Source organism: Camelus dromedarius, chromosome 17 (genome assembly GCF_036321535.1).
Source record: "Camelus dromedarius isolate mCamDro1 chromosome 17, mCamDro1.pat, whole genome shotgun sequence".
NCBI lineage: Eukaryota > Metazoa > Chordata > Mammalia > Artiodactyla > Camelidae > Camelus > Camelus dromedarius.
The window spans coordinates 5,290,778-5,314,186 of NC_087452.1; the positions used below are offsets into that span (position 1 = coordinate 5,290,778).

Below are 23,409 nucleotides of genomic sequence, written 5' to 3' on the forward strand. Positions count from 1 at the left end.
GGTGCAGGAAGCCCACCAGTGTCTGTGCTGGGTACCAGCCCCGAGGGAGGAACCACCCAGCAGGGGTGCCCACAGCGAGTGCATGCAGCAAGACACTGGCCCCAAAGTGCTGGGAACATGCAGACTTGGGCTTGCTGCCCTCAGGACAACGGTGGGGGTGCGCATGAGGGCGACGTGAGGAAAACATTCCATAATTTCATCAGAAGGAAAAGAGAAATCCACAGAGGGGCTGTGGCTCCCTAGGGCCTCCCGGGAGCCAAAGAATGCAGTGGATATTTTCCTCCGTCTTCCATCCAAACTTGCAGAAATGTTGTAAAAGACCAGGAACGAATGTGGGAGAGAGCCTCCTGTTTTGTGGAGTGAGGAAGCTAGGTTTCAAAACAGTTTATTTAGTGTGACCCCTATTTTTGTCCCTGTTCTCCTCACCAAACTGTTCATTTAAAAAACAAACAAACAAAACTAAAACGCCAAGGACAGAAGGATATATCCTAAGATGTTCACAGTGACTTTTTTAAAGGAGGTCCTGGGTAAAGCATGCGCTTTACCACTGAGCTATACGCTCCCCCTGTTCACAGTGAGTTTTGTTTTCTTCTTTACACTTTTCTGGATTTCTATAATGTTCTACATTTCTTTAAAAAAAAAGATACTAGAATAAACTTATGGAACCCTCAGAGCAAAAGGCATTCACGAGCACTGGTCTGTGGACTCTCAGGTGTAGGAGCTGAGCCAAAGCAACGTGCGGTGTGGGCCCTGGCCCCCCTGCCCCAGAGGCCTCCTCCCCTCAGCCTTGCCCCCTTGGGGGGACCCCGTTTGCTGTGCATTCGCCCCCCCCCCCCACCCCTCACATGCAGTCCCCATTACCAAACACCATGGTCTGTTCCTAGAGTTCACGGAGAACCAGACCACCTTCAGACAATCCAAACTTTACTGCCAACCCTGCTTCTTGTTCTCAAGGACAAGCCACAGGCTGGTCTTGGATGCCCACCTAGACCCTGGCCTGAGCAGGGCAATGTCAGAGGGAACTTTAGCCTCAGGTAGTGAAGTTAGTGTCTCCTAATATCAGGCACGGCAGGGGGCAGCCGATTCTGTGGTCTGCCAGGGAGTCTTGGGATATGCAGCGGACACAGCAGCCTCAGGAAAGTGGGAGAGGCTAAAGTAGACCCCCTTGGCGGGGAGGGGTCCATGGTTAACTGCCAAAACAATGGTGCTCTCAACTGTCTCCGAGATTTACCCCTGTGGGTACCAGCCTCCATGATTGTTCAAAAGGATCCAACCACTTTGGGCCAGAGCTGATCACCTGACCCTGGCAAGTCAGTCAGGGCTCCTTCCCTGGGAATTTGGCATGGGGCTGAGGAAGAAGACAGGTTCTCCAGCGACTTGGGAACTCTGAGGCAGCCATCTTTTGCCCTTCTTGTACTCACAGCAGCAGAGAGAGCTGGTCTGCTGAGGGAGAAGGCGATCAGAGACCAAAAGACGAGCAGACAGTCTTCAAGGCATTCTATTCCGTGGTTCCAGGACTTCTTAAGACTGGCTATCTTCTTGCTCTTGGAGCTTGTAGAGCATCCCCACGGTCATCAAATAAGTTCCCTGCTTTTGCTTACATTGGCTCAGAGGTTCCTGCCACAATTTGAATCTCTGCACACACCCCTGTGTCCTGCGGGAACAACAACTTCTGGCCTCCACTCTGGATTTGCTTGTTGATTATCAGAGAGACTCAAACCAAACTCCCAAATCTACTGGGCTTTGGAAACTGGTGCTGTGCACTGGGCCACGAGCTCATCCAACACCACTGGGGGCGGGAAGCCAGGCGCAGCTCTGGCTCAACCCCTGGCAAGCAGGCAAGATGGGACAGCGTGCGGAACAGGGCGGGACGGGCTGTGAACATCCCTTGCGGGAACCATTCGAGGCTGGGGGTAAGGAGACTTCCGGTTCACCAGGAAGTTTATTGTTGTCTTCTCCACGAGTAGATTGGACACCTCCTCGTGCCGATCCTGGAGAGAGCAAAGATGCAGATGCTCCAAAGAACTCACCACGAGGAAGACACACGTGTGATTTCCAGAATTTGGAAAAGTGTATTCAGACTCAGCCAAACTCTAACTTCCCTGCAGGGAGCCACACGACCATATTTGGAGTTTCCCTTTCAGAAGGTGCGCGGTATACCAAGATCAAGAATGTAAAGCCGTCAGTTAATATCATTGATGCTTCTTTGAGGATTCAGACCAGGAAGGCCTTTCTCGTAAGAACCGCCCCAGACCTTAGCTCCCTCAGACACTTACGCTGGGCTGTGTTACGTCACCTCTTTGATCCTTATCTGTGAAATGGGGGCATAATAATACCTCCCTCGGAAGGTTGTGGTGCCTGTAAAGCATGTCAAAGAACGCCCGGCTCACAGCGAGGGTGCAGGGCATCTCGGCTGTGATCAGACAATCCAACTGTGTACGGATAGTGGCTCTTAATCTGGTGTTCTTAGCATCCCAGAAGGCCACAATGATGAGGATGATGTAACAATAATACTAGTAACAAGAATAGCAGCTAACATTTATTAAGGGCTTATTATTCAGGCCCTGGAGCATCTTCCAGCATTTTCAGAAGCTGGAGCGAAATCAGCCTTTGAGTTGCCGTGGGGAATACCAGCTAATAAAAATGTCAAGCCCTTTGCTTTGGGCTCTCTTTATACCAACTCAGAGTGGTCGAGCTGATCCCCTTGGGCCAGTCAGAAGCCAGGAGTGGTACCTTTGTGTGTTTGGTTAATTTTAAAAAGTATTACTCTGAACTTTTAATGAAAAAGACTATGAAAACAAATATATATAAATATATGTATGACTGGGACATTATGTTGTACACCAGAAATTGACACATTGTAACTGACTATACTTCAATTTTAAAAAGTAGGGAAAAAATTATTATTCTGTAGTTAATAAAATCTGACAAGAAAAAAAATCTCAGAGATGGGAGGAAAAGACAAAGGGACCCTGTTAATGAAACAGCCTGAGATCCAGGGCGAAAACAGAGCCATTTCAGGAAGCTGCCTTGCTCATGCACTCCGGGAATAGCTGCTTGGGAATTTTAATTCCTGACCCAGCTGGTTAACGTGTCGCTCTCATGAATAACTGCATGCAGACAGCACAGGCACGTGCACATTCATGGCAAGGGAACCCGCTGTCTTTCTAGAAAACTAATGATCTCTGAAGCAGAAACAACCTTTTCACCAGTGTTACTCCCTCTTTCCTGGAACAGACACCGGTGCCGGGGCTGCCCAGGGTCAGAGAACGGTTCCCAGTGTCTTCGGCATCGAGACTCCACCTCCCCTCCCTCCTGCTCCTTTATCTGCTGGTGGAGCTGCTGGTAGGAGAGGCCTCACCACCTCATGACTTGGGGCATTTGTCCAAGGCTTTCTTTCCAGAGTCTTCCAATTCTTCCTCATCAGGTGGCTGCAGACCAAGAATCCAGCTACTTATTCCTCCAGGTCCTTAATGTGTCACCATTAACTGAATTTCACCAAAGCAATGTTCAAACGGCACAGTGATTGTGAGACCACCAGTGACATGTCGTCTGTATTTACTCACCTGCTCCTTCACTCCTTCATTAATTCAACAAGTATTTCCTGAGAACGGGCTAAGACCTGAACTGGCAGTGGGACAATTGTTTCAAGCATTCTGCATTCTGAACACCACACGGGTCACCAGAGTTTGAATCAGGGAACTAACAGGTGCCAGAAGAAAGATCTGATTTTGTAACTATGACTGAGGGCCTCATGTGCGCATGGGGCTGGGCTGGACAGGTGGTAAGGATTAGTAACACAAGGTCCCTGACCTTGATAAGGTCACAGCCTTTAAAGAGAAATAGCTGTGCTATGTCTATTCATAATTCTCTGTGATAAGTGCTACACGACTATGTGAACCAGACACTGTAGGCCTAGAAGGAATGAGTTAATTCAGCGAGAGAAGGTATCCCATATGAAAGGACAATTCAGCTGGGGTTTGAAGGTTGTATAGGTGTTCGTTAGGCTCAAAAGAGGGAAAGGGCACCCCAAGTAGAGGGAAACACATGAACAGAAGTAGGGGGGCTTGAAGCTAAGAAGATCAGTCTATGAAGGGCCTCAAAAACCAGGCTAAGGAACTTAGGGACAAATTACAGGGATGGGACAAGGGTGATAATGTGATTAGATTCGTACTATAGAAGAAGATTCACTCAGGGAGGCTCTGGGAAAGATGGAGTTAAAGGAAAAGACTCCAAGAAGAAGAGAAAAAAAGAAAGAGACCCAAGACAGGAAGGTGGTAAAAATGTTCCCATGATGCCCCATCCTTCCTTGATGTGCACTCTGTGACCAAGTCCCAAAGCCATCGATAAAAACAGGGCAAAATGAAGCAGAAGGACTACATCTGCCAAACTCTGAATGAGGAACTGTTTTGTAAGGAAAAGAAAACACGTGGAGTTTGGAGTCTCAAAATCAAAAGTGGCAAAATGGGTCAAAACTGGCCCTTGGGCTTGTTTTATTTGGCCTGAACAAAAAAATGTTTCAGTTTGAATTAGGAGCCAGAAATGTGTCTCTCTGGGATACAGCATTTCAAATAGGGAGCAGCAAGTGCAAAGGCCCCGAGGCAGGAGTAAGTTCGGCACTATTGAGAGACAGTATGGAAGCCAGGGTGGCTGGAGTTCAGGGTGGGAGGGATAAGATCGAGTCAGAGGCAGACAGGGGCCAGATCACGCAAGGTCTCAGAGACCATGGCAAGGAGCTGAGATTTTGATCTACAGGGGATGGGAGAAGGTGGAGGATTTAAGCTGTGGGATGGTCTGACTTACTTTTATGAGTCTCACTCTGACTGCCCAGAAGAGGCTGTAGAGGAGCAAGAGTGGAAGCAGGAGGCTCCTTAAGAGGTAAGAGTCCAGGCAAGAGATGATGGTGACTTGAACGTTGGCAGTTTAGGCAGAAATAGTGAGGCATGGACATCTATTTTGGAGGCAGGGCCCATAGGCCTTGCTGGTGGGCTGGCTGACAGCAGCCCAGCCCAGGGCCAGATGGCAGGCTTGGGGGAGGGGAGCTTGCGGCAGCTGCCTAGGACAATCCCCCTCTGTCCCACTGCATCAGAGGGACAGCGGCTGCGTGGGGTGGGGACCTAGGCAGAGGCAGAAAGGCCAGTCCAGAATCTCAAGCTGCCATTGTCTAGGGCCAGGGCTGGGCCCAGAACCCAGTGGGAGCGAGTGGGATGCCATGAAGAACTTGGGGGGAGGGGAGCAGCGGGCCTGGGAGGGGGGCCCTGCTGCTCCCATGATGCTGTGCGCACTCCTGCTTTGTTTCACTCCCGTTCTGTAATTACAGAAATTACAGAGGCTTGGTTCAGACTGCAATCACTCTACCCGCTTTTAAATTTCTTTTTGAAACTCTGGTTCAAGAAAAAAATTAATATTGGGTTTGGCAGCATGCCAAGGGGAAACATAATGCCGTTTATTCTCTGCTTTGGGAAGAAATGCTCGGCTCAGTCAATTGGACGTGGCTTTATTGAGCATCTGTAGGGCACCCAGAACCATGCCAGCTCCTCTCGAGGAAGAAAAGCCAGCATTTATTGAGCACCTATTGTGTGCCCAGCATTTCACAAGTGCTATATCACCCAGTCCTCATCCCATCCCTGGAAGCCAAGGGCTATTTCACTCATCTGACAGGAGAGGAAATTGAGGCTTGCCAGCCTGGGGCTATTGTGAAGGAGTCTCACATTGCTCAGTGAATTAGGGCCTTGCTACGCAGAGTGCGGTTCTCCGAGGGCAGCATCCACATCACCTGGCAGCCTGTTAGAAATGCAAAGTCCTGGGCCCCGCTCCAGACCCACGCAACCAGAGGTTGCACTGGAACAGGGTCCCACGGCAGCTGCAGAGGCTAAGGTTACGAGTGACCCTGATGATTTCACAGAGCTTGGGCCAAATCCCTGAGTGACCAGGGGCTCGCTGCTTAGCTCGCTTGAGCCTCAGTTTTGTTATCCGTAAACACCGACCCCTACACGTCATGGGACTGTTGTGAGACTCTGAAGGGAGAAAACGCATGGAAGGAGGCCGAGGCGAGCAGAGGGCCTGGCACACAGGAGGTGCTCAGTAAACAGCAGCTCAGAGGCCGTTCAAAGAGATGAATGGCCCCGGAAGAGCTTTGTGATTGAAAACGCTGTACAAATGTGAGGGCCAACTAGTAGCTGATGCTGTGGAGCAGAAGGCGATGGGAGGCTGGGATGTGCGGCAGAGAGGGGGAGGCAGGTGGTGGGGCAGCCCTTGCCTGCGTCGCCCTGAGGTCAGGGAGGGCTCCCTGGAGAAGTGCTCCGAAGGGGCAGCTGGAGAGGGCCTCCCCAGTCTGGGGCGAGCAGTCATTCTCTGTCAAGGCACCAATGCAGGCCAAACAGGGGCTGCAGGTCTGGATGGCAGGCCCTCCCCTTGAACCTTCAGCCAGCGGGGCTTGGGACCAGGACCTATGCAGCCTCCTTTCTGGCCCAGATCTGATCCATGCCACATGGGTACACCTGGTCTACACCAGCAGTCTACAGATGAAGAAAAAGGCCAAGAGAGGGCTGGTGGCGGGTCCAAGGTCACACAGCGCATGAGTGTCATGACCCCTACAGTTCCCCACCCCCCAACTATCAGCCCACTGCACTCTTACTCTAGAGATGAAGGCAAGCAGCTCCACATCTTGGTGCAAACCCCTCAACTGCGTCAGCATCCTTGAGAGGTGATCTGCAGACCCGGGTGCATTTCTCAGCAGCAAGTTTTGAATGCCTATTCTTCACAACGCCCCGGTGTGACTTTCAAGTAAGGTACGTATTTCCTCCAAGTGTTTGTCTCCTCATCAGGAAATGGGGCCAACGGTAATCACTTTACACACTATAAGGACTAGATTTAAATTTTCGAGCCCTGGGCATGTCCCAGCAAGTGCTAAATACACTGAAGCTAAAATGATCATCAGTCCCATTTTGCAGATGATGGTATTGATGCTCACAGACATCAGATGACTTGCCCAGGGTCACACAGAATTTAACCCAGGCCCTCTGCTCACCTAGCAGATGCCTCCCAGACATCTGGCCTGTGTGACATTCTCTGAAGCCTTTGGATGTGGCCTGCGACCTTTGGAGCCTGCCTGCTGGGTTCCAGAGAGGAAGAGAGGTGACTGCGTGGAGGTGGGTTCGCCTGGCCTCACTGCCCACGATGGACAAGGAAACTGAGGTGTAAGCCCTTCCCCTCTTCCTGCAGCCTCAGAGAGCCTAGAAGTCTGGTTTCTACGAAACCAGAATGTAGGAGGTTAGAGGACACCCCACCCAACAACCAGAGTGAGAAAAATATCAGCTTCAAAACCACTGGAGGCTTCCTAGACCCATCCAGAGGTGAAGTGAGTCATGCCACTCTTTCTTTTCTGCGGTTGCGCACAAGAAAAAAAAAGTCCCCAACTTTTCATTAACAAAGAAGGAAAGAAAAAGACCTCAGAGTGCGGGAAGGAAGCCAGCTGGGCACCTACCCAGAGGCCAGGCAGGGCCCGCTCCATGTGCTTTATGTATATGAACTTCCTATTCTCCCTGCCTCCCCTACATTTTACTGATGGGTAAACCCAGGCACAGAGAGGTCAAGTGACCTGCCAAAGGTTTCCCAGCCGGGAACTAGAGGGGCCCAGGACTTGAATGCAGGCAGCTGGGCTCTTCTGTCCACACTCTCAACTGCTCTATTCTCCTGTCTCTGGTAGGGTGCCTGTGGAACCCCCAAGCCCCGCCTTTGGGGTGTGGAAGAATGCCAACTCCCTCCCTGAGGACTAGGCCTGCTGCTCTTTTTAAGAAACCCAAGAAAGGCTGCTGGCACTGTGCCCTCTATGGTCTGGCCCTGTGAAAGGCTAACTTGTCCCCAGGGTCATATTGCACAAACCCTGCAGGTGTCCGGGGAGCCAATGAGAGGTCACAGGGATCTAGGCTGAGAGCTCTCACCAGGCCCCTGGGGCTGGGGCTCTAATCAGAGGCCCCCAGGAGGCAGCCAGCTCCAGGGGTAGTGATCCCCTCTGGGAGTCCCCCGCTCTTCTCCACCCGCAGACACAACCTGTGCTTGCAGCAGGAAGAGGGCCTTTCTCGGGGAGAGGAGGAAGGAGAGGAGAAAGTGCAGTTAGCTTGAGACTCTGAAGTCTGAAGACCCCAGTCTGAATCCTCACTCCGCACTTTACCAGCTGTGTGATCTTGAGCTAGTCCCTTTCCCTCTCTGTGTCTCGGTTTCCTTTCGCGTAGAGCACCTTCCCAACTTCCATCCTCATTCTCATCTCAGCCTGCTTGTCTCACTCAACAATCAGCAGTTTGCTCACATCTGTTCTGGCCCCTAAGTATCTGCAGTGCCCGATTGAGCCCCTCGCTTCATCAAGGCAATTTTCAATCCAATCCAACCTGCATTGACCAAGCACCTCCAGGGAGCCAGGTCCCATGCTGGGTGCAGGGGGATAAATATGCCAGTTGGAGTCTGAGTCCCGCCGCCACTGAGCGCTGGGGACAGCTGGCTGATGGGCTGTGGATAATCAACATCCATAGCCCAGAGAAGGAAGGATGGTACCCTGCTGAGGGGGCCCAGGTTTCCACAAGAAACTGGGAGAGGATGGCATTTGGAGTGGTGGAAAGGGGACAGAAGTGGGGACATTCTTTTAATAATCACACCTGGAGAAGCAGAACTGGAACCCTTGCTCTTAACCACAAGCCTAACTGCTTCTGGCCCACTCCAGGCAGAGAGGACATGCATAATGTATTTAGAGACAGTAAGGGGCCTGGCTTGGATGGCGACAGTCGGGGGTGATTTAGGGAGCATGGGTGGGGAGCCAGCAGTAGCAGTAAAGGGCTCTGAATGCAGGAGGTTAGAGGACACCCCACCCAACAACCAGAGTGAGAAAAATATCAGCTTCAAAACCACTGGAGGCTTCCTAGACCCATCCAGAGGTGAAGTGATTACCGCACCCTGTAATGAGAATGATGATCATACTGAGCGTTTAGTCAGTGCTCACGCTACTCAGGGCGTTTCATGGATGATCGATCATGTTCAACTCTCAAAGATGTGGAGGCCGAGGCTCAGAGAAGGAGGGCAACTTGCCCAGATGCAGGAGGTGGCTGCTGGACCCCAAAGCCCTTGCTTCTAACAGCTCCTCCCCACAGTGGGCACTGGGGAGGCCTTGGGGACCTTGGAACCTCTTAAGGTGGGGAGATTTGATCCCGGGGTGATATGGCAAGAGCCTGGCAGCGGTGTAGGAGAGGGAGAAGGGGGCTCGAGGAGGGTGTCTGAACCCGGATTGTGGTGGTGGCGATGGGGGAAGGCCCAGGCACTCCGCACAGCTTTGTTTCTTATCCAACTAGTAACTGATTCTTCAGTCCTATCTCCCCAGCTCCACTGTCACCTCTGTCCTAATGGGACCTGGGTCTTCAGCTTGCTCTGCTTCTCCCACAGTGGCTCAAGCAGTGCCAAATACACACGTGCTCTCTTGAGCTCTACCTTGGGTGGCAGGGGACACTGTTATTACAAGCACTCAGGAAATGTCTGCTTTGGAGAAGGTGGCCCTGTCTCCAAAGCAGCGGTGGGCTGGTAAGCATTAACGATGGCTGCTCTGGGAAGCCAGCAACAAGCCCGATTTGGGGCGTCTGCTGATTTCTTTGGTGTCCATGCTCCCAGCACAGCCAGGTCAGGGGCCACCACAAGGTCACCGGATTGTGAAGAGACACAGTCTGCAAGCCTTGTGGGCTCTTCATTGCTTCCTGTAAGGAAAGTCCCAGACACCAAAGACAGATGGAGAGAGGGAGACGGGAGGGGAGCACGGAGTGACCGGAGAAGGGGCCAGGAGGAAGACAGAGAAAAGGAAGGACAGAGGGAGGGAAGGAAGGGGACACAGGTGCGCTGCTGACTTCTTCTGTGTTGCACAAGGCTCTGCTCACTGATCTCACTGAACCTGCCCGAGACCCCAAAGGGGAAGGCAGCCTGTGTCTCAGGGGTTGGCGGAGCCCAAGGTCAGAGCGGTTGAGGGGCTGTGATGGGAGCCCAGGCCAAAGGGCCTCCCCTGCCAACTTCCTCCTGTTGCGGTAACTGGATGTGCTGGGGGCCAGCCCATCAGTCTCAGCCCTGGGGGCGGGGTGGGGACTACAGGCACAACTGAGAACTACCCAGTACCAGCACGGAGGGACCTGTGGTGGGACTGGCCAAGGTTCCTGGCCTCCACGCCCTCGTGGTCCTGTTCCAGCTGGTGTCTCTCTTCCCACCCTCCTCTGCCTGGTGTGGGGAATTCAGGAGATTCCGCTCCAGGGGATGTCTCTGAAAAGGCTCCACCGGCCAGGAAAGGATCCACTCAGGTCAGGAAGTAAGAGTGCCATGATGCCCACCTGTCCTGCTTTTATGCTGACCTTTGCCTTTTAAGACACAATTGTAAGAGAAGCAGGGGGTAGATAACCATCCTCTCCTGTCAAGACGCGCTTGAAGGGCTCTAAAGGGCACTGGGATTAAGGCCCTTTAAGAATTCAGGTTTGGGGAAAAAACAAAAAAACCACCACCACAGGGACTGGCTGAACTAAATGGGGACGTGTAACAAGCCCCACACAGACGCGCAGCCTGAACCGAGAGCTGACTCCGTGTCACAGCACGTACTTCAGTGACGGCCCTGGGCAGCTCCGCGGTTCCTTGTCAGGGGTCCGCACCTGGGGCTCCATTTCCTCCTCTCCACAGCTCTGCAGGCCCCATCAGCCCCGCTCTGGGGACAAACACACCGAAGCTCCAAAGACAGATCGTCTGGACTAAGATCACACAAAGTCACGATAAGAACCACCAGGAATCTCAAACTGGTGGCCCGCGGGCCGAACGGGTCCCACACTTGTGTTTGGTGGCGTGCTTTGGTGGGGGGGCAGCTCCATGTTTTTCAGTTTACTACAAGTCCCACCACGACTGTCACCTTGTTGCTGACCTCTTGACTCATTTCTTTGACCCGCCAGGCCCTCCATGGCCTTTGAGTCTGCAATCCTAAAGTACATGGCAGTCTCGTCACCCCAGAGAGCTCTTTCCCGAAGTGGTAAAGAAGGGGAGGCTACTGTTGCCCCTTCCCGAGGAAATATGCCAAAACTTTTGCGGGGTGAGGGTGGTTAAAAAAAGCATGTTCAGCATTATGAGTTTATGTTTGGGAAACAACAGATCCTATTGTTCTTTTTCTCCCCCTTATTCTTTTAATACAGCTCAATAGATTTAAAAACATGTTGAGAGACATCGCTTTAGAATATTCTGCAAGAACGAGGAGGATGTGTATTTTTAGAGTTGATGCAGGGTCAGATTCCTGGGTCTCAAATATTTCCTACAAGAGAAAGCTAATTTTACTTTTAAAAGACTCAAACGAAGGCTCGCTTTAGCCAACACATCTGTTCTTGATTCATCGAGGAAGCTTTCTAAGGGAATCTTTATCATATGAATCCCCCCTCCTGTGTCAAGTGAAAAATGCCATGTAGCAGGAATAACTACCCATTTGGGAAAATGGGATCTTTATTGAGTTAATGCTCTTAAGTCCCATGAACAATGAAGAAACTCATGAATAACTTCCGCTGGGGAGGTCAAGGGTATTCAGAGGCTTATTTGTCAAGAGCCAGGACTGAACAGGACACTGGCCCTGAGAGCAAGAAAACCTGGTTTTGAGCCTCAGCTCGGATGCTGTGTGACTGCAGAATCTCTCTAAGACAGAGGGGCAACGTCTACTTTCATGGCCACCATGAGGATTACATGGGAAAATATGTAAAATAGCGAATCCAGAGCCTGGTACACAGTAAGTCCTTGATGCCCGGTGATATTACACCACTGGATTAGGGCTAGTATTATTATTGGCTGTTGTTGCTGTTTTAGAAGATAGCCATGGGACTGAAGTCCTGGGCAGAATGCCAGTTATCGTCACCCAGAGGCAGTGGGTAAAAGGGAGCGGTGGAGCCCATCACACGCAGATGCCCATCACATCAAATTCTCAGAGCAAACTGTCCATTAAACACAGTTCCTGAAGTGGACATGGGTACCTCTCCCTGCAATTAGCACATCTGTTCAAATCCTGGCTAAATGTCAACTGTCTTCATGTGGCCACTGAATCAATCTCCCGGACCCTCGCCCCCGGCACAGGCTGGAGGAGTTGGAATCAGGGCTCTTGTGCTCACTGCCTCCCACCCTGCCCTCCGGCCCCAGGATCAGCAGAGAACAAACGACCTGCCCGCTCCGGGAATCCAGGAACAGGTTGCTACTCTGGGGGTGGATTTGCTCAGCCAGGTTTATGGTAACAAAATGGTCGTTTTCCTCTAAATAATCCGGATCCCAGCTCTCACCCTTGCTTTTGAAACAACCAAATGCCTGAGTCCAGCACCCTCTTTCTGCTTCCAAAATGGAGTGGGTCCTCTGCCAGCTTGCATCACATCTTTGCCAGCATGCAAATGATGTACTTGGGGGTTTCTCGGCATGTTAACCCCATGTTCCCCAACTCCCATGTAGGGGAGGGGATATATTGCACCAGCTGTGCAGGATAGAGAAATGAAGAGCGTGGGTAAGAGTATTCATTTTCCAAAAGGGCTCGCAGTGTGGGGTCATTTGGAGAGGGGGCACAGGGCAAACACAGTTTCCCCGGTGTGGTCTGTGCACAGGCTTTTAGGGACAGTGTATTTACAGTGAGGTCCATCCGTCATGCTTCCCAAAGACAAAATATTTATGCATGTTTTTGGTAACGGGGGCTGTTCATTTGTTCTGCTGATATTCACTAGCCTGGATGAAGACCCCTGTTATTTATCGTTCTTATACTCGTTTTAGCCAATTCCGCTGTCCAACACCACACATTACAAGCTGATACATGGTTGGGAGGAGACCCTTCTCCATGGTTAATAATTGTTGATGCCCAGCAGTGGGGCTTGATGCTCGACCTACGGTACCTTATTTGGTCTCATAACAATCCTATGAGTTAGGTCTGTTATCCCCATTTTGCAGATGAAGACACTGAGGTTCAGAGAGGTAAAGTGACTTGCCTAGGTTTGCACAGCTAGGAAGTGGGAGGGCGGATTTTGACCTTGGACTTAGTTTCCTATTCCTCTTGGGCTGGAATTATTGCTCCTGGCCCATCAGAATCTCCATCTTTGAGGCTTTCCTCAACAGTCTTTAGAGAGGTCTAGGCACTCGGTACCCTGTGTCCCCACCTCACCAGCTGCCCTCCCCTTCACAGTGTCCCATGGCCTAGGCTCCCTGCAGCAGTTGGAGGCTGGAATCCCAGCTCCACCTCTCGCCCAGGTGTGCAACCTGGGTGAAGTCACTTCACCTCTCTGAACCTCACTCTGTGCCTCCACAGAGTGAAGGAAATGATCCCTTTCTGCGAGGCTATAGCAAGGACACTTCCAGACAAAGCAAGTTTCCCTGCAGCTGCCCCCACTCGCAGCCTCTTTCTTGGGGAAGCTCAAACTCTAGACACAGTCCCCTCCACTCTCGCTCGCTCGCTCCAGCAGCTCCCGAATCAGCATTCAACACACATCACTCTGCCTTGTGCAACGCCATTATCTTCTGAGGACACAGGCTCCGTTGTCACGGCAACCAGAGTCCTTCCACCAACTCTATTTAATAATTTCTCAACGGTGGAGCTGGGCTGGCATGGGGCAGAGGAAAGAGCACTCGATTAGGGGTTAGAAGCTCTGGGTCCTAGGCCCGCAGGTGCTAGGACCCCTGCTCTCCAGGCCTCAGTTTACCCATCTGTAACAGGGGTGTCTGAAACAGGTGGGTTTTGTGACTTTCCCTGGCCTAGAAAAGCCTAAGAAACAGCTTTTGAGGTGCAGGAAGCAGGAGGTTGGGACCCAGAGCTACTGGAGAGGGTTGAAGTTTTGAGTGACATTTTAAATCCACAAGAATAAATAGACCTGCCTTTGGCAACTCTGTGTCTTCTCCTGCTGAATTGCATACAAAATGTCATTTTTCAGACATTTATGCAGTCTGTGTGACCTGATAGCCTCAGGGCTAGGGTTGGTTCAGGGACACAGTTTTGCCTATGGCCATGATGGCCCTCACTGCGCCCAATCTGCAGATGTGTAAACTGAGGCTCAGGGTGGGCAAAGGGATTATCCATGGTCACCAGCAAGTGGAAAGTCCAGCTATCTGGAAAGGCCAAGCTGGTGAAAGCCAGGCCCCCTGCGTGTCCCTCTGCTCCATTCAGCCTATGGCTGGTCTTGCTCTGGCCCCACCTGTGTGGCCTCTGGCTCTCACTTAAGGAGCTATGTAGGCAATCAAAGGCAAGAGGTAAGGACCTGCTATGTGTCCCCAACTATGCACCAAAGATGCCAGAAGACACAGCATTCCCACTCAGTGAATTTATAGCTTGGACTGTGAGCAGCTCTTCAGAGGAAGAAACAGTACCTAGTTTATCTCTGTGACCCATAGTAGGGACTAGCACAAAGTCAGTGCTCAAAGTTTTATCTGATTCAGCTGTTTGCCTACAACTGCCTCTGACACCCCCCACCAACGCCGCCCCCAGAGGCTGCTAAGAAAATTTCCCAGAGCAGCCACTGATGTCCCAGCTCCAAGGAGCTGCTGGGACCCCATGCTGGGGAGGGGGCCCATGTGAACTAGGCTTTGTGACTTCAGACTGGCTCCGGGGTTGGGGAGGGGGTGGTCCTGCCTTGGTGGAGGCTGATGGCACAGCCACTGCCAGCCCAGCGGTGCTATTTAACTCCTCCGGGGCTGGCATTCTCATTTAATACCCGCGGCGTAATTAACAGTGCTGCATCTGCTCTGTCATTAGAGGCATTTACTGCTGTTTGGGGAAAGGGGTCTTAAGTTTCTCAGTCGTTAGTCTCAGGGAGGCTATTACAGGGGAAACAGAGGAGGAAGTAGAGCGTGCAGGCTCCCTTGCCCTGCTTGGAAAGCTGGCACCGGGTGCAGGAAGCAGCCGATCCACCCAACCAGTCCAAACCCTTTGGCTTCATGGTCTGAGCAAGCGATGCCCAGGTTAGGGAAGGACTCTGCTCAAGGGCAGCCGGTACCCGTGGGAGGCAGCTCTGCCTCCTCTCTCTGGTCTGCAAGCCCAGGCATCAGGTCCCATAGACCTGGATCTGAGTCCTGGCATGGGTCAGTCAGTGGGGTGACCTTGGGCAACCACGAGAGCTCCCTGGGCACAGTTTCCTACTGAGGATCCTAGGATGCTGCTTGTAAAATGCTGGGTTCAGTGCCTGTGTCACAGTCAGAGCTCAAAACTGGGGCTCGTATGTGTCTGATGATTTGGTGTCGCCGTGCTGAACCAACCTGTTAAGGAGGTACATATATGTAATACATGAGTGCATTTAAACTCCATCTTTACAGAAGACTCTTCAGTAAGACTACTTCCCCATCCCCAAGCCTTTTTTTTAAAAAAAAAAAAACAAAAAACATAGGTGGGTCTTTGAGCTCAAGCTCCGGAAACATCCAACGTGAGCGCTAAGAGGCTCAGGTGGCCACGAGGGCTGGACACAGGATGGAGAGCACGCACTGCCTGGGAAGCAGCGGTCACTCTTGCTTCCTGTCGCTCATCCTCTGCTTCACTGAGTCAAAGCCCCACACCCCCGCCTCGAGCTCCCTCTGGGTGCTCTCCAGAAGCAGCGGGTGGCGTGGGAAAGCACAGCTGGTGGGTACCAGCAAGACCCAGGTCTGAACTCTGCCGTGTAACCCGGGGGGAGAAACTCCACCCATCTTGGCCTCAGGGTCCTCCTCTGCCGATGGGGACACAACACCTATCCCCTAGCATCGTTCTCATCAGCTTCAGGCAGCCCACGACTGGTACCCAGTGGTCGGTGGCTGGCCACACAGCCAGGGGAGGTGCCAAAGCCTCAGGTGTCCCTGCCTCCCCTAGAACTGGCAGAGAAGTGGGGGTAAAGGCCGGGTGAGTGGTTTCCATCCCTACCCTAACCCCTTCCCTTCCCCCTTGGCTGGGCACGACTCCAAACCACACAGCAGCTCCAATAGCATGTCTCAAACTGTCTCAAACCATCTGAAGCTCACATACCAACACTTCCCCGCACCTTTACTGGTTCCCATGGTCCTGAGGTCCTTTTAGGTGATCTCACAGGGTCCCTCGTGTTCATTTTCATCCAAATCCATCTAGAGAAGCACACTTGTGCACAGGCACATGCATCTAAGAGCAATCACCCTTCCTTCCCCTCACCCAGCCCCACCACCACTGGGCCACCCTGGCCAAATGAGCACACTTCAAACCCCAAACTCTAGATGTCACCAAGGAGACAAGAGCCGCTGGCCAGAGTTCAGGTGAGGCTGGAACAAGACATTTCCTCCAAGCCTCATGCTGTGCCCTTCCAGGCTGTCTGGCAGTCTCCACCCCTGTGCTCACTGTGCTGTGTTCCACCTCCAACAGATTGGGGCTTCTCTGGGCTCCTTCAAGGGGCTACCTGGTGAATTTGGATTCAGGCTTAGTAAAGGTGACTCCCCTCAGCTGGGAAGCCAGAGGTCAGGGACGAAGTGTTCAGGGCTGGCTATACACCAGTTTCCCCATGCAAAAGGTGGAGACAATCATGGTGATAGCAATAATATTACTTTCACTTGGAGCGCCCAGGCTACTGCAAACTTCAATAGAAGGCACTTTGTGAAATTCCACTTAAGCGTTAAGTGTGTGTGTATTCACATGTGCACAAAAAGGCCTCATTTGAGTCAAGGTCATTCTGATTTGGGCACTTTGAGAAAAGGAGCTTAAAGAAAAATCTCTTTGTGTTTGACAGAAGACTCTTCTCCAGGATATGAGGAACCACATTCTCTTCCCCACACGGGAGCAAAAGAAAGAATAGCCACAAAAGCATCTCTCTCTCTCTTTTTTCTTACAAACTGTGAAGTGTTGTCCTGATGACTAGGAGAATTGTTATCAGCACTAGGTTCCAGAAAACCACAAAACCGATACCAAATGTCATTTCTCACCTCCTTGTGGCTGCTGCCTTCTCCCTGCGCAGAACCTCCTTACTGAACAATAAGGCCATGAAAGCAACCTGCTGTCAGTGTCTTTCAGGGCATCTCTGACCTTGAATGTTCCTCTGGCCAGAACTCTGCTATCTCAGGAGCTGGCATGAGACCCTGCTCTTGCAGACACTGTGCAGGTGATAGGGGGACAGAGCTGCAGGTCACTGTCTGAAGCAGCCACTAACTCCTGCATCCTCCAGCCTGGTCTGTGCGCCAGGATCCCATCCAGCCCCAGAAGCTGGGGGCCCCTTTTGAAGCCAAGAGGGCCCCTGGCACCTTAATGTGGCCCGTTCCACCCACCTGCACACCCCCTGCTTTCAGAGCGCTCCGGCCAATCGCTCTGCAAGACCTGGCCTTCTTGTAATTTCCAATTTGTGAGAAATGTAAAAATAGACGGCCATTCGCTGCAGGCAGCTCGCATCAAATCGGATGCCACTTTCGTGTCATGTCAGATCATGGGAATCAGAGCTGATAGCTTCCTTGGCTGCTCTCGATGGCTTCCAGAGCAGCAAGCGGGTGGTGACAAGTCGGGGGACACCCGAGAGTTAAGGAAAGGTGGCTGGGTGCACAACATCAACACCAGCTTTAAATGAATCTAAAGCATAGGTCACAAATACAATGTACGGGGCGTCAGAGTGCGAATCCCAGTTCTGCAACTTTGCAGCCAAGGGACCTCGGGCACAAACTCATCCCTCTGTGCCTCAGCCTCCCCAGTTATCAAATAGCAGTGATCACACCGCCAACCTCCTGAGCTGTGGCAAAGCTCAACTGATGAGACAAACTAGGAAGCACGTTCTAACTGCACAGCTCCTTAAACGGGGTGTCGCGGTCCTTGCCAAGCAAGCAAGGCCAGGCCCTTCTCCGTGGCAGGGGCGTCAGCATGTGGTGGCTGCGTTTGGGCTGCAGGGCCATTTAGAAGCCCAGTGATCTTGCAGCAGACGCCGTGACCTCTCTCCTTCTCAGTCCTTGTCTGCCCAGGGACAATCCTGCTACGTACCTCACAGGCTTTTGTGAAAATGAAATGCAGTGCAATCAGGAAAGCACACGGCGCGGTCCCGGTAGGTTATCAAGTCCCAAAACTCTCAGTGATGACTGTTATTGATGATATTATCATTGGAACAACACTTGGTGGTTTTTCTCCCCTGTTTATGACTGAATCCAAGTCTGTGCTGAAATGTCACAGCTTACGTTCACACCTACTGTCTCTGCCAGGCAAGCCTATCTCCGCTAGCAGCCGGCTTCCCACTGACTCGCATCTCCTTCCCCCGCTCCAGAGGCCCTCAGGTAAGCTCGGAGTGAAGGTGGCACATTTCCCGGGAAGCCCTATTTCTGGTCCACATCAGGCCTCCCAGCCTTTCCCTCTCTCATGTACCACCTTTCCCCCACCTTCCAGAAACCTCCAGCGAATGGGGTGGAGGTGGCAGAAAGGACCACCGGTGCTGAGCCCATGTGAGGAGCTGGCACCGAGGAACGCGACAGAGCAGTGGGTAACATCGTGGGCTCCTTACTGCGGTGGAGGTGGGGGGTGCTGCTGCTTTTTGCAATTGTTGTCAATTCAAGGTTGTCTGCATCCCGGAGTGGCAGGGGCAGGGCTCTGCCCACCATTCTCCACGCAGAGATGCTCGGGCGACCTGACTTGGTTGAATTAAAAGGGCAGTTCCTTCCGACACTAGCACAGACACAGGTCTCTCTTTCCATTTGGGGAGCAAGGTGATTAAGGGCCTCTAACCGGGTTTGGTGTTGAGGCTGCGGCTCAGGGAGAGGGCTTCAGCGATCAAAGGGAAGAAATTGCCAGGCAGGCCTTAGGCCAGGTGACAAGGAGGGGCTCAGGCACCCCACCTGCTCCCAAGGGCAAAGAGGGGATGGGCTTCGGAACGCTGGGGGCTGGAGGTGGCAGCGGGCAAGGCTTAATCAGCTGGGACTGACACTCAGCCTGTGACCCACACAGCAGGAGAGGGAGAAAAGACATCTTCACGTTCCAAGGGCTTGGGATGTCTCTGTCTCAGCTTCTGAGCTCACAGCCAAGAGGCAAGAAGCCGCCTGACACACGTGCTTTATTTAATGCTGCTCTTAGCACAGGCTGGGAAGGCAGGGGAGCAGCCGCTGCTTAGATGGCAGTCTGGTGGGCTTCACTGTCAGTCATCAAACCCTGACCATCACCCCAACACGTCACTTTGTGGAGGTGAAAACCAAGGCCCAGGGACCCAGCAATGGGGCCAAGCACTGGCCTGGGAAGTCAGAAGAGCAAGGTTCAAATCTCTGCCCTGCCTCCTCCTGGCTGTGTGACCTTGGGCAAGTCACTTCCCCTCTCTGTACTGCAGTGTCCTCACCTCCGAAGTGGGGGATTAGAACAGCACCTGCTGCACAAGGTTACTGAAGGGATTATCAGCTCAGCACCTTGGAAGCTTCTGATTCTCCATTCCTACCTTCCAAGGGGGACGAGAACTTGGCCAAGGTCACCTGCCAGAAAATGGCAGCACCTCAGCTTGAAGCCAGCTCGTGGGCTCATTCCTGGCCATGGTCTCAGAGGCCACGTTTTGTAGCCTTCCTGCTCAGTGACGCAGGTAGGTCCATGCTAGTGCTGTCTGCATATTCATCCACGCAGGCTTCATTCTACGACATTTACTGAGTGCCTGCGGGGTGCTGGGCCGCGCGCGAACAAATTCATAGCATTGGGAGCTCCTGGTTGCCAGGCGTGAGAAATCAGGGGAGAGATGGGGCTATTGTGCTTCTTTCAGCTCTTTCCTTTACCCTCTGAGTTGCCTCCTCCTTGGCCCCGAGCTTCCCGTCCTAGCCCCATCCCAAGTTCCTGGCAGTACCCACCCACCTCTCACCCAGCCTCCAGCCCTGGAATAAAGGGTACAGCATATGCAGAGATGGTCCCTGCTTCTCTCCCACAGCAGCTGCCCCTCTCCTGTGCGATTCTGAGGGATCACCCCACTCTCCAGATGCTCCACCAGACACACCGGGCTGCGTCCCGCTGCCTAGGACTCCCTGTTTGTCCTCCAAGGACTGGCCACTGAGCCAGCGCTTGGCTGGAGAGAGAGTGCTTTCTTTGTTTGCCGCCTGCCTGACAATTTCTTTCTGAGGCTCGAGGGAGGCTCAGCCATTTTGCCCCGTTGCTCTGGGAAAAGGTCCCTCTCACTCCTCCAGGGACTTGCACCCCTAAGGGCTAGTTCTCCTCTGCCTGGGGGAGGGTCTGGGGCTCCTCTGACCAGGACCAGAGCTGGGGCTGGCTCAACCCTTCCCAGAGAAACAGAGTCCAGATGACTGTAGTTTCTAGTGACCCCTTTTGTTCTGGAATTTCGAAGTTGGGGTACCCTTTTCAGACTCTTTTATGAATGCATTTCCCCCAAAGTTCCCAAAGAGAGAATCTAGGCTCTATCCAGCACCCAACACTCCCTCTCTCACCACACACCCATCTTGTATGTCACAGAAAAACGAAGGTCGACCCCAAAGTCCGCTCACTTAGCTTGACACAGTCTCTGATTTTGGGGTGTCACCAAAGCTCAGGAGCCATTTTTTTCAGTGCCCCCCCCTCCTAGTTTTTCATTTAGATGAGACTAAGCTTCCTAGGAGAGGGAGGGAGAGCTCAAGCCCCACATCGGGAAGAAACTGAGCACTGTCATTAGGCTTTTAAAAATCCAATTTTCTCCTTGGGGTTCACGTTCATTTAGAGAGGATATTAGCCTCAGTGCAGGGCTATCAGGTCTGAGTTCCTTGTCTGAAGAGCAAGCTAAGCTAGAACAGGCCATCTGTGGGTGCCAGCCATGGGGACGGGTGGGTACAAAGGGTCTCTGCATAGAGACCCGGTGGTCATTGCCCCGGGGTAACCGCAGGGAGCAGGGTCGCCCTCTTCTCCAGTCCCCATAAAGTAAATGACAGGACATAAGGCAGTAAGGTGAGAACGGTCCCCGCGGCAACAGGCAGTAAGAAGACACAGTCCTCAAACCCTCTGGGGGACCCCCCTCTCACCCCCATTCCTCAGGGAAAGGAGTGGGGAGAGTGCGGCGCGAGCTTCTGCGCGCTCAGCTCAAGCCCAAACTGTGGCGTGCTTTCTAGCCAAAATTTCAAGAGAGCTTAAGCTGCCCCAGGACTGAAAGGAGGTGTCCCATTCCCGGGTCGCCTACTCCCCATGGCTCTCAGAGAACAGAAGAGGGGCACTGCTCGACCTCGGCGAAGCTCACCCCAGAGGAAGAAGTGGCGCATGGCTCCCCAAACGCTATCATTCTTTCCCAGGTCCCCGCCACCCCCTGGGGATGAATGCGGCGCTTCGACGGCTCTAGCAGAATTCAGCGCCAGCTGTGGGGAAGAGGGGCCGGCGACCGGGAAAGGGCAGGAGATTCTCGCGACCCCGTGCGAGTCCCCCGGGGCCCACGCGCGTCCCAGAGGGACGGCCGGGGCGCGCGCATCGACGGTCGGAGAGGCGCCTCAGGCTCCTTCCTGAGGCCCGAGGCCAGGAGAGGCGCGGCGGCTGGAAGCTCGGCGTGCCCACCCCACCATCCAGCCCGGCCCGCGGCGGCGGCCCGGGGCGCCGGTAGCGCAGTCTGGGCCGTCCCGGGCTCTGCGCCCCGCGCCCCGACGCCGACCGCTCGTTCCTACCTGCGGCCCCGGCTGCGCGGCCCGCGGCGGGCGCTGCGCGGGCAGCTCGGCCGCTCCGGTGCGCTCCGGGCGCGGGGCCGCTCCCGGCTCGGGCCGCGCTGCGCTCCCAGCTTCTCGGCTCCCCGGCTCGGCGCGGCTCGCCCGCAACCTCGCCGCTCGCTCGGTCTTTCGAGGGCGGGCGGAGGGACGCGGGGAAGAGAGGGGCGGGGAGCGCGGCGGGCGGGGCGGAGGGCGCGAGCTGGGGGCGGGGCCGGGGCGCGGGAGCCCGCCCCTCCCGGGGAGGGGCGCTACTGCGCCGCCCGCCCCCGTCTGCGCGCCCCCGGCCCGCCGCGCTCCCCCGACCCGACAGCCTCCTCTCGGTTCATTCCTCGGCCACGTCTCCCGCCTCCCTTCACCCCGCTCCCTTCCTTCCCCTCCTCGTCTTCCCTCCCTCTCTCTCCCGTTTCCCGCTTCCAGTTCTTCGCTCTGCATCACTCCTCCCTCTCCCCTCTTCTCTCCTTTTTTTTCTCTCTCTCCTCTCCCCCGCCCCATCCGTCTCGCCTGCTCCCCTCTCTCCTGCTCTCACTCTCTCATTCCTTCGCCTTCAGTCTGGTGGCTTGTTCCCTGCTTGGACTGTCTGTCCAGGTCTCTGTGTCCCAGTCCTTTTCTACATGGATTTCCCTCTTGGCTTTTCTTTTTCGCAGCCTGGCCGATCTGCTTCTGCTGGCCTCTTTTGTTTCTCATTCTCTGTCACCCCCTTCTCTCTCCGTGGATCGCAAAGCCCCCTCAGTGTGGGTGGGGGGTAGGCTCCTGTCCTCTTCCCCCGGCAACCTCCCGCTGCCTGTCACACAGTTTCTGACTTGGAGTCTTGGTACCAGGCTGGATGTGTGCATGTGGTAGGGAGGGCGGGCAGGAGAAGGCTCCCTGCCTGCTGCCAGGGCTTGGTGATGGAGAAAAGACACAAGTGGCTATGATGGGCAGAAGGATCAACAGATGACTACAGTGGGAATCACAGCCTGGAACAACACTCAGGGATGACGGCAGAACTTCCCCTGCCCTTCCCGCCATACTCTCCTCCTTCCAGTTTTTGAGGTTTGGGGGATTGTCCCAGAGAAACCATCTCTCCCAGCCAACACCAACCCAGTGCCTGAGGACTCCCTCCCTTCGCCTTGCCAAGTCCGGACCCCTGACCCCTTTTACAAAGACTCCTGGGAATGGAGCCACGACTGCCCTTCCCTCTGGGTCCCCACAAGGACTCACAGAAAGGGTTCCTTCTGTCCAGCCTTGACCTACTCTTTACCTCTCTCTCTCTCCAGGGCTGGCATTTGCTGATTGACTTGCCATCTCCCACCCCTCATTGTCCCCCACCCCGGTCACCCATCCTGGTGTCCTACAACACACAGTGCTCCCCGGGGTCACCCTGACTTCTCCTGCCTCTTTCCCACTCTCTCGCCCCCAAGTATGGAATCTTGCTATCCTCCTTGACCCACCCATTCCTCAGGCCTCACTGGTCACCAGCTCCCATGTGCTTATGACCTCCACCTGTACTTCAAATACTTCAAATAAATATTTATTGAGCTGCTTCTACTCACCAGGCACCATCCTGGGCCCTGGAGATGTCATGGTGGACAAGACAGACCGGCCACAGACCCCAAGGTGGTCCTGGTCCAGCGTGGGAGATGGGCTTCTGTCAAATAACCACACAGGTCCAGAGTGCTCTGCCTGGAGGACACATTTCAGGGAATCTCAGCCCAGCTTGGGATGGTTGGGGAAAGTTTCCTCAAGGAAGTGCCATTTGAGCTAAGGGCCAATGGATGGCTAGATACAATCTTGGATGAAGAGCTTTAAGCAAGGATGTGAGGGTAGCAAAAATGGAAGCAA

General features: G+C 53.6%; 1 protein-coding gene across 3 annotated transcripts in view; it reads right to left on the reverse strand.

Moving 5' to 3' along the window:
* SLC6A1 (solute carrier family 6 member 1) overlaps positions 1-21,680 on the reverse strand; it is a 40,812-nt gene extending 19,132 nt beyond the window's left edge. Inside the window, exon 1 of one of the 3 annotated variants that reach the window (XM_031470892.2) lies at positions 21,550-21,680. The gene's annotated coding sequence lies outside the window, so the exon portion shown is untranslated. Of the gene's footprint in view, positions 1-861; positions 2,079-21,549 lie in introns of those variants that run through there. The other 2 variants (XM_031470891.2, XM_010984931.3) reach the window with 2 other exon arrangements.
* Positions 21,681-23,409: the final 1,729 nt, after the last annotated feature.